Here is a 10286-nt window from a genome sequence, read left to right on the forward strand (position 1 = left end):
TATGCATGGCCTTCCGTAGTACTTGGAAGAGTACAATTTCATGGACTTGTTCCATCTTAAAACTTCTTTCTCCATTTCTTGAATTTTTGGCAATTTATTTTTTATCAAGTAGTTCAAATAACCAACGACAACTTATTTCTGAAGTGTACAAGTTTGCAAAGCTCTCCGAAAAGCCTAGCACCGCAAGTTGTGGAATCTGGGGATGGATGCATTCGCTACAACACATGAAAACATAAACCAATATGTCACATCTATATTTTAAAAAGAAATGGAAGAAGTATGACTCATTATAAATAAATTTAAAGGAACTAGTAAAGTAATTACTAACCAATATAATGGGACTGTCTCATTAATAGGGTTGGTTAGGTATTTCTGAAATTTGATAGATGCAAAGATATCTCTAAGCTTTTGATCCCCCTTAAATCCGGTAGCAAAAATAACCAAGTCACTCTTAATAGATTTGGTAGGTTCAATACTATCATCGTAAAGTAAAACACCTTTGTGAAAGGTAAAAGTTGGAGATCTTTTCAAAATGATGCTTCCTTTCTCAACATTGTCATAAAATCCTTCTGGGGTTGTAACAACTGAACACGAATTCATCGCTTGTAAGAAGCTGTGATCGGGTACCATGTCATATTTTTTGATGGGTTGCCTTTTCTTTATATCATTCTCCACGAATTTGCTGATTCCCCATCTCTGTTTGTACGTACAAATATAAGTTACATTCAAATAATTAGTACTCGCTACAATTTGAATTAATTAGTTGTTACATTGTTCAAGCATTTTATAAATAAAGTCGTTCAAAATGTTGAAAAAAGTACCAAAGGAGAAAATAATGAGGCTATGAAGTTGAGTAGAAAGCTTTGGCCAGGCTTATGAATCAAGAGTTCAGAAAAACGGGTCAAATACATGTTTGCCCAAGGTATGGACTGTGATACATTCCAATGTGGAGTTCTACATATCATTGTGCATGGTTTTTCAATTCCTGCAATCAAAGTTGGTTTAATTTTAGGGTTTTTCATTCATCTTTTTCTGGGCATTGCTTAAATTGGTTTAATTTTGCAGGGTATCAATCAGACGATGAAGTGCGACGTCCAAGTGGAAATGTGTCTGACTTCAAGACTGCAGTTGAAGATTGTATGGATTAAGATGTTGAAACAGCTATGAAGGCTCGCAAATTAAGTCAATTCAAAGAAGCCAACTGATCTTGAAAAATTTTCTGGTCTTCGAATTTGGTATGCTTATTCTAGAATGCCCCTAACTAGTTTTTTTTTTTTGGATAATTTTTTGTCATTTGGATTAATTTTGGGAAAAAAATTGATTTTTTTTTTTTGGGTGGGGGGTTGACACAGTAATCAAATGATTTCGTCAGCAGAGCTGAGCAACCAGTTTTCGGATATTCGATTTGTCTGATTGTCTACCGTAAAGTAATCCCTTTAACTAGAAAATGATTGATATTAGGCAACACTGTGTTTGGAGAAGCTGCTTTTAATGTGTTGGTGACCTTGGTATTAATAAGAATGTGATTAAAGCCTTAAAAGGGGACAGTACAGTGGGACACTCTATCTGGTAGTAGGGCAACTGTTGGCTTTTTAACCGAAAAGGGAAGTCCGAAGACAAGCTCTACTGGGAAGAGCTATAGCATATGGAAGATTGGCTGTTTGGATGGGCAGCTCACAACTGTTTTCTTGTTTGGTGATGCTCACAAGCAGCACAGCAAAGATACAGCTTTATCAGTTTTTGCCTTCTTCAATTCAATGCTGGAGTTCGCAAAGATTCTCCTGTATGAAACTGTCATTTGCAATTGGAGTAGCTTCTGTCATTGTTAAATTTAGTAGTTAATGATCAGTTTGTCTTAATTCCCGTGTGCTTGCAGGGTCTAGGTTTCCAATTTAGCATTTCTAATGCAAATCAAATCTTGAAGATTGCCACTTCTATTGATTATGGAGTTTGCAAAGGACGTAGGAAAGATGGCGTAGTGCCTTGTTCAATTGTAGTAATAAGTATGTTGCGTGTGACAGCAATGCCCAAGCATGTTGTTTCTTGGCTGTTTTGTGTTATGTTTAATATGAATGGCCTGTAGTCTATGGGCTAAACCGCTAAAGTACGGCTGGGATACTTGATAAATGATTTTGGTTTATAATTTTAAGTTAATGTTGCATGTTGGAGCTGGAATAATTAATACGAGTATGGTTTATACAGAGTAGAATAATTTTGAATGCTGCAATTTTTTAAGTTTATTGATTTTTTTTTTTCCACATTCTGGTCTAGAGCGTCAAGGTCAGATTTAAAGGATATAATTATTCCCCTTGCTTCAGCCTAAATTTATAATGACTTCCCTGTTATGGTTTCACCTAGAGAAATTCCTAGATTGTTTTAGTCCTTGGCTTCATTATATGCATTAATCACACACTGACCTAAAAGGGTAACAGATTGATTGATCTATGCAATGAGTTCTCATGTAATCGAGTTACTAAAACGTAAGGGTTGTACTCTTACTTCATGCTTTTTAAATGAGAGTATAGGCCCTGTGCTTATCTCCAATCACCATTATGGAATCGATTCTCCTCCTCTGATAGGCTTAGATTTTAAACTGCCAGTATATATGTCATTGCTCATGATAAGAAAGAAGTTCAATCTTATTGTATGTTATGTGGTTGCCTTCTTTTGCATCTCTTATACAAAACTCATAAACCTTTTGAAATCCCCTCTGTCTTTCTATTTACCTGATTTGCTAAATCTTCTTTATTGAACAATGGCTTAAGCCCCTTCGATTTGCTATTGAATTATACTTTTAGTTAGTATACAAAGTGTGAAGCCTTGGAATATACTGCAGCTTCCATGTAGTGGTAAGTTTGGGCTGTAAATATGGACTCTGATTTATTTTTTTTATTATTATTTTTTTTTCATATTAATGAGTAATTGATTTTTGGTTTTATGGAACTCTTCAGGCAGAAACATCAGAGAAATATACTGTTCAACGTGGTGAGCTCAAAGGAGGGTAAGCTGGGTTCTTGCATATAATTATCTTTTGCTCTTTGCCATATGAGGAGTTTTCTTTTGCTCTTTGCCATATGAGGAGTTTTTGCAATTACCGAACTAGCTAGAGCTGAGTTCTGTCTTCATTTGAGAAGATGAATTTCCTGTAACATTTTCAAATTTGCACTTTACTCCTTTCATCTGACTTAATGATCACAATTCTGTGTATAAGAGATAGCAGCTATATCCATCTTCAGTATTAGAAAACCAACTTGCTAGCCCAAATTTAATTATGCCATATATTGTTTGACGGTTGAATCTAGCTCAGTTGCCTGCTTTGTGCGTCTCTGTAACCCTTTTGTTTTTTGTTATTGAAGGGATTGGGAAAGCCTAATGGTATGTCCTTGCTTATCGTTTACACTAATAAGTTTTTTCTTCTTTTCATATAGGAATCTAAGAACCTCAGAAATCCACGTCAACCAGAACGAGTATATGATCGATCCAATGACAGACAAAGCAAGAGAACAAAGTCTTTATCACCAAAGGTGTTGTTTGTTGATGGATTAAAGAAAGCCTTGAGGTACAAAAAGTTGGCCTAATTGCATCTGTCCTACTATTATATTCTTTTGCATCATCGTAGTATAAACGTATACTGTAATACATAGTAATCATTTTTTGAACTCAATTCACTCTGCCTCATCACATAACAGTTTTGTAATCTTCCTCAATTTTTGCGTGCTTGGAAGTCCACATACATGCTTATAGTTTCTCTAACTTGCTTAACTTTTTCCTTGCACTTGCACTCAGTATGAGTGTAAAAACAGCAAAAAGTGAAAATGCTCAGAAAAACCAAGTGAAGGGTGGCTCAATGAAAAGGTACTGAAGGAACTGTCTAACTAAATGTGCTTTGTACAGTTTTCTTCCAGCTCTTGCCTCATTTCGTATGGATCTAAGAGACTTTCCCACTTTTCAGGTCACTGCCCACATCAATTTCAGGCTCATCTGCCACTCAAAAAAAACTCGCTTCCAGATTCAAAAAGAGTGAGACCAGAGCCAAGGAAGGTCTAATCTCAGAAGCCCAAGGAGATTACAAATAATTAGATGATTGAATTAGATTATGTCAGCTCAGAGGACGATTGTTTTGTACTGTAAGTAGTAGCAAAGACAGAGTAGCACTAACCCCAGTTATGATTGGCCTAATATACACAATGAAGTGGAAGCGGAATTCATTCTTGGCATTTCAGTCAGTCTAAGGTTGACACCTGAAAGAAGTATTCTATTGTAAAAATCTGAACTTCTGAAGGAATTTTTTGAGATGAAAATTTTGAAATTTCAAAGGATTGTAGTATGTGCCGCACTAGGGGTATTAATTTCAGGACTAATTTATTCTGAAGTGTGCATTGTGTATGAAGTCTTGAAGATGAATAAAACTTTGAAAGATGTAAAGCAAAAGAATTTGCTACATTTCATGTTTTCACAGCAAGAGGGGAAAAGAAGGGAGGACAACCCCTAGGGCCCTAACCAAGTAACTATATTGTTTCTTTTTGCATGACAAACCTTGCCCCCTTCTTTCCTATCTCCTTTTGTCATTTATATTTTATACTACCTAATCTCAAATATGATTATTTTTTTTATAAATTATTTTCTTAATTTGAATATTGGTGCCAAACTACTTGTCATTGTCATTTTTACATTTCATAATAGTCATCCATCCATATGTTTTACAATATTACGAAGTACTAATTTCTTAAGTTATATTATTTTCGTGATATTTTTTAACTTTGATTATTATGGTCCCGTGGGTTGCTTACTACAAAAACTGTCTACGAATTTATCAACTACAAATTTATCCATTTCCTCAAAACACTAATAATATTCTCTAATTTTGCACAAATTAAATTACGAAAAAAATTAATATTAAGAAAATCACAAATTTTTGTACGTGGCTGGCCACACGGTGTGGCCAACCACATTTTTTTACTCCTCCTTCCAATCCTAACCTCCATCACCTCCGCCAAACCAACCTGAATTCGCTGACCTCCGATGTTATCTTCGTCTTCACCTTCTATGTCGCATAATTTGGGAGCCAAACCAACCCAGATCGCTGACGACCTTAGCCATCGTCTTTGTATTTGTCTTATTTGTCGCATAATAATGAAGAAACTTTTGAAGTCATTTTTGGGAAATGAAAACCTTTTGTTTTCACTAATACAAAGTACGAGTATTAGAGATTACAGGAAGGAGTTGAAGAAATATAATGGTTTGATACTTTGATAGGTAAGGGTGTTAGGGGTTTTGGTCGTGGGTTATTTGTATGGGTGTTACTGGTTTGATATGAGTTTTTTGGTATGGGGTTTTAGTCTCGAGTTTCTTATAGGGGTTACTCAGAATACAAGTAACACCTACAAGTAACTCATAATGGTAACCTCAGAATACAAGTAACCCCGAAATACAAGTAATTCATACAAATAACTCATACAAGTAACACCGGAATAGAAATAATACCTGAAAATACAAATAACCCCTGAAAATTATAAGTAACCCCTGAAAAGTACAAGTAACACATGGAAAAAAATACAAGTAACCTCTGAAAAGTACAAGTAACACATGGAAAAAAAATACAAGTAACCCCTGAAAAGTACAAGTAACACATGAAAAAAAAATACAAGTAACCCCTGAATAAGTAATCCATACAAGTAACCCCTGAAAAATACAAGTAACTCCTGAAAAAAAAATACAAGTAACTCCTGGAAAAAAAATAAATAAATAAGTAACCCCTGAAAAATAAAAATACAAGTAACCCCTGAAAAAAAAATACAAGTAATCCCTGAAAATACAAGTAACCCCGACAAAACCAGCACTAGTAGAAAAAAGCAAAAAGGCACCGCTCAATTGCCACCAGTTTTTAAGAACCGGTGGCCAAAACAGGGGAAAAATAGGCGGGGATATTATTGCCACCGGTTCAAACTGAACCGGTGGGGAAAATATTATTCCCACCGGTTCAAACCGGTGGCTTTCTAATATTAAAAAAAACAAAACCCGGCCCTCTATATACCCCAAACCCTACCATTTCACTCACCCACCAACCGTTTCATCTCTTCTCTCTCCTCTCTCCTCTTTCCTCGACCAGTTCATCACCCACCTCTCCTCCTTCTCTTTCTCTCTCCTCAGCTCCGATCCCCTCTCCCCTCTTCTCCTTCATCCTCTCCTCCTTCTCTTTCTCTCTCATCTCTTCCCTCTCCTCCTTCTCTTTCTCATCTCCTTCGATCTCCACCACCACCACCAAGACCACCACCGCAACAATAACACCACCACCTCTACAATAACACCACGAACACATGCATGAGCAACACCGACTTTAATCGAGGTTAAGGTTTGATTTTAATCGATTTTTTATTTGATTTTAATTCGATTTTTCGATATTTATTTGATTTTAATCGATTTTATTCGATTCTTGTTGGTTGTTCTGGGTTTTTAAATCGAATTTATCTGGGTTTTTAAATAGAATTTTCTGAGTTTTTTAAATCAAATTTTCTGAGTTTTAAAATCAATTTTAATTCGATTTTTACTTGATTTAAATCGATTTTATTTGAGTTCTTTTGGGTTTTTCTTGGTTTTTAAATCGAATTTTTTTGATTTTTCAATCGAATTTTTCTGGGTTTTTTAAATCGAATTTTCTGAGTTTTAAAATCGATTTTAATCCGATTTTTATTTGATTTTAATTTGATCTTATGGGTTTAGTTCGATTTTAATTATGGGTACATTCTTTTTTTCTGGGTTTTTTCTGGGTATAATTCGATCTTCTGGGTTTTTTTTTTTATATATTTTAGTACATGTTCTGATTTTTTTTTCGATCTTCTGGGTTTTTTAAATATTTCAGTACATGTTTCTGAGGTTTTTTTTTTCCTCGCAGCTTATATATTTTAATCATTTTATTTTTTTTTTGTTTTAATTGATGCAGGTATATTGATTTAGATCTTAAATCGAAGAATCAAGATTTAGGAATATTGATTTAGATGTTGTATGTTTTTTTTTATTTATTTTTATTTTGATGTTGTAATTTTTTTTTGTTTTGGTTTATATTGTATTTTATTTATTTATATGTTGTAATTGTTCGATACTTCAATTATATCGATTTATATTGTAATTTTCTTTTTTGATTATATGTTGTAAGTTTGCGAGACTATATATTGAATGATAATATGATATTCGATTTATATTTTGATGTTGGAATTTTTTTTTTTTTTTGGTTTAATTGTTCGGAATTTCAAGTGAATTAAAAAAAAATTATATGGGAGAATTGCCACCGGTTAACCGGTGGCATTAAATTTAATATCAAAAAAAAAGTGGGAATTGATTATTGCCACCGGTTAACCGGTGGCAATTAGCTGTTTTGCCACCGGTTTTGAACCGGTGACCTTTCTTCTGGGTATTGCCACCCCCCAAATGACCACCGGTTCAAAATCGGTGGCATAGGGGGGTTTTGAACCGGTGGCCAACTTGTTTTTTCGCCTAGTGCAGTAACCCCATTATGCGCGCGTCAGCATATGTTATTTTTACTGACTTGGCAACAGGCCACACGGTGTGGCCTGCTGCACTAAAAAGGCACTGTAAGAAAATATGTATCGGATCGACTCTAGCAATGTTTCATAGTGACTATTCTTTTACACAGCTTTATTACAAATCACACTAATAATGCTTACTCGTAACTCCTTCTTTCCTTATGTTAAGCTCTCCACTTTTTTTTTTTTTTTTTTTTTTCCTTTCCTATCAAAAACCAAACAAAACAAAACAAAAAAGATTAAAGAAATCCAACCGACGGTTAGTAAGTATGTTCTTGTACTCCCTCCATGTTTTAATAAGTGTTACACTTCCTTTTTTGGCAAAAAGCTATATTAAAATATTATATATCTCTCCTATCATGGTTCCCACCCAAACCCACTACTACGTTTTTTTTTTTTTTTTTTTTTTAATTGTATCTTTCCTCTCACATTTATTACTTTTCAATAAACTATTAACTCCACTATCTTTCTTTTAAAATTTTTTAATACTCAAACTACCCCACTTATCTCTTAGGGGGTGTTTGGTAAATGGGAATAGGGTGGGAATGGGAATAATAATCCCTAATCTTTGTAAACCCATGTTTGGTTGGTGGGAATTAAAAAAAACATGGGAATGGGCTTGGGAATATTTAGGTTGTATTCCCTACATTTTATTACTTAAGGGGAGGAGGTAATATTTTGGGGGGAATTCACTAAATTGTTAAAAGACAATATTACCCTTGTTTTGTGGCATATATATACCTACTCCTGTTTTAATATGCAATATGATAATAAGGGCAATCTTGTAAATTTTGCTTTTAGTCCCTCTATTATTTCCACATACCAAACATAGGATTTAAAATTTCTCAATCTTATTTCCAAAATATGCCAAACAAGGGATTAATTCCCACCTATTAATTCCCAATCCCATTCCCACCCTATATTCCCCAAATTCCCAATCCCATTTGCCAAACGCCCCGTTATTTTATTTAAGTCAGTTAAATGTCTAAAACATGTGTCGGTCAAACTGTAACACTTAAAAAATCACGAGGGAGTAATAAATTTAAGCAATTGTACCATCGAAATGGACGTACCGGAGTGATTATCGGGCATGACTAGATTTCATGTGGGCTTTGCCCGCGCAAGTTCGAATCCTGCCGTCCACGATCGCTCGTTTATAACCAGGTTTACGATATCGATCTTGTTAGATTTTGGAAAAACTCCTCCGATTGGAGTGTGTACCATTGATCAATATATATAGTGTTACAATACTAGTCCTAATCTTGTTAGGAAACCTAGTATGATAAGAATACAAACTATATAAAAAATATACAATATATCCTAGCTCTGCGACAAATATTATCGTAATCCTATAATATCTATCACACCCCCGCAATCGTAGCGGGAGGAGGTCGTACGCTAAGATTGGACCTAAAATCCAGAAATAATTCTCGTGGTAGGCCTTTAGTGAAAATGTCCGCAAATTGATATCTAGAAGGAACATGAAGAACCCGAACTTGTCCCAAAGCAAGCTTTTCTCGAACAAAATGAATATCCATCTCCACATGTTTGGTGCGTTGGTGTTGTACCGGGTTGCCAGAAAGGTAGATAGCACTGACATTATCACAATAAACAATAGTAGCCTGCCTTAGAGGACAATGTAACTCAAGTAAAAGATTACGAAGCCAACACGCCTCAGAGACAACATTTGCGACGCCTCGATATTCTGCTTCTGCACTCGACTTAGACAAAGTATGTTGACGCTTAGATGACCAAGACACGAGGTTGTCCCCAAGGAAACAACAATAGCCCGATGTGGATCGTCAGGTATCGGGACAACCTCCCCAGTCAGCGTTAGTATAAGTAATCAATCGATGAGAAACAGTTGGATATAAATGTAAGTCGTGATCAATGGTACCCTGAACATAATGCGTTTCAATGCCTCATGATGAAGTTCCCGGGGATCATGCATAAAAAGACACACCTGTTGTACCGCATAGGCAATATCTGACCTGGTGAAAGTGAGACACTGAAGAGCAGCTGCTAAACTGCGATACAAAGTAGGATCCCGAAAAAGTGGTCCTGAATCTGCACTAAGTTTGGACTTAGTGTTGACTGGAGTGGCTGCAGGTTTACAAGAGGCCATACCTACACGCTCTAAAATCTCATGTGCATACTTTTCCTGTGAAAGTAGCAAATAAGAAGGAGTACGGATCACCGCAATCCCTAAGAAATAACTCAGAGGCCCCAAGTCAGACATAGGAAACTCAGTTTGCAACTGAGAGATGATCCCCTCACGCAACCTGACAGATGAGGTAGTTAAAATAATATCATCAACATAAAAAAGTAAATATGCCATATCATCACCCCGGCGAAAAGTGAAAAGAGAGTTGTCACTCTTAGCAATGACAAAACCCAATTTTACCAGAAAATTTGCAAAGCGCTGGTACCAAGCTCTGGGAGCTTGTTTCAAACCATATAGAGCCTTTCGGAGCCGACAAACATGAGATGGAGCTCTCCGATCAATAAAACCCGGGGATTGATGCATATAAACAGTTTCCTGTAAATCACCATGTAAAAAGGCATTTTTGACATCTAATTGATGAATCGACCACTTTTTAGTCATAGCTAGGCTAAGAACAGTACGAATAGTGGCCAGTTTTACTACGTACTGGACTAAAAGTCTCATCACAATCCACACCAACTTCCTGCGACCTGTCATCACAAATGAGACGAGCTTTGTGCCTTTCAAGGTCACCATTAGAC

General features: G+C 35.7%; 1 long non-coding RNA gene across 2 annotated transcripts; it reads left to right on the top strand.

Moving 5' to 3' along the window:
- The first annotated feature begins 1561 nt into the window (after positions 1-1561).
- LOC145621167 (uncharacterized) lies at positions 1562-4340 on the top strand. Of its 2 annotated transcripts, XR_014108358.1 has the most exons (6): positions 1562-1783; positions 1877-2003; positions 2952-3001; positions 3429-3559; positions 3787-3855; positions 3953-4340. It is a non-coding gene; the product is annotated as an uncharacterized LOC145621167 (long non-coding RNA). The 2 variants fall into 2 exon arrangements; XR_014108359.1 differs by lacking the exons at positions 1562-1783; positions 1877-2003 and adding an exon at positions 2028-2849.
- Positions 4341-10286: the final 5946 nt, after the last annotated feature.

This window comes from Chenopodium album, chromosome 27, assembly GCF_948465745.1.
Source record: "Chenopodium album chromosome 27, dcCheAlbu1.1, whole genome shotgun sequence".
In the NCBI taxonomy this organism is placed as follows: Eukaryota; Viridiplantae; Streptophyta; class Magnoliopsida; order Caryophyllales; family Amaranthaceae; genus Chenopodium; species Chenopodium album.